Raw genomic sequence first — 626 nt, forward strand, 5'->3', positions numbered from 1 at the left:
CAGAATGAGGAATGAATTCACAACAGGATGGGGCGCCTGGGTGGCTCAATCCTTAAGAGTCTGCCTTTGGTTCAGGTCATGATCTCAGGCTCCTGAGATCAAGCCCTGCATCGGTCTCCCTGCTTGGCAGGAAGCCTGCTTCTCCCTCTCTCACTCCCCCTGCTTGTTTCCCTCTCTCGCTGTGTCTCTCTCTGTCAAATAAATAAATAAAATCTTAAAACAAAACAAAACAAAACAAAAAAAAACCCAGGATACTGTCCAGAAACATTTAATTTATTTTTTTCTGGTACGGTTAAAGGATTTTCTGTTCCTTATCCAGGAAAAGTTGAGCCTGGGTATAGCAGAGTCTTGACTCATGAGCAGAAAGGGACTGACAGTTGGAAAACATACAGAAATCACCACAGCAGTATTCACCAGTCACCATCTGAGATTATAAATAAAAGCAATATAAGCATGAAAGATGGAGGAGATGAAGTAAAAAGACATAAAGGTGGTCACCAGGACAAGGATACTCTGGGTGGCTCTGGACTCAGCAGAGGATCTGGGGGAGACATTATTAGGCCTGTGAATGTGTTGAACCCGCTGTCTGTGCCTGTGCAGGATGAAAACCATGGAGCCACAGGCCC

The 626-nt window shown here is 44.9% G+C and overlaps 1 pseudogene; it reads right to left on the bottom strand.

Annotated features, from left to right (window-relative positions):
• Positions 1-273: 273 nt before the first annotated feature.
• Positions 274-626, bottom strand: part of LOC132005851 (vomeronasal type-1 receptor 4-like) — a 16886-nt pseudogene continuing 16533 nt past the window's right edge.

The sequence above is a fragment of the Mustela nigripes genome, chromosome 17, assembly GCF_022355385.1.
Source record: "Mustela nigripes isolate SB6536 chromosome 17, MUSNIG.SB6536, whole genome shotgun sequence".
Lineage (NCBI taxonomy): Eukaryota > Metazoa > Chordata > Mammalia > Carnivora > Mustelidae > Mustela > Mustela nigripes.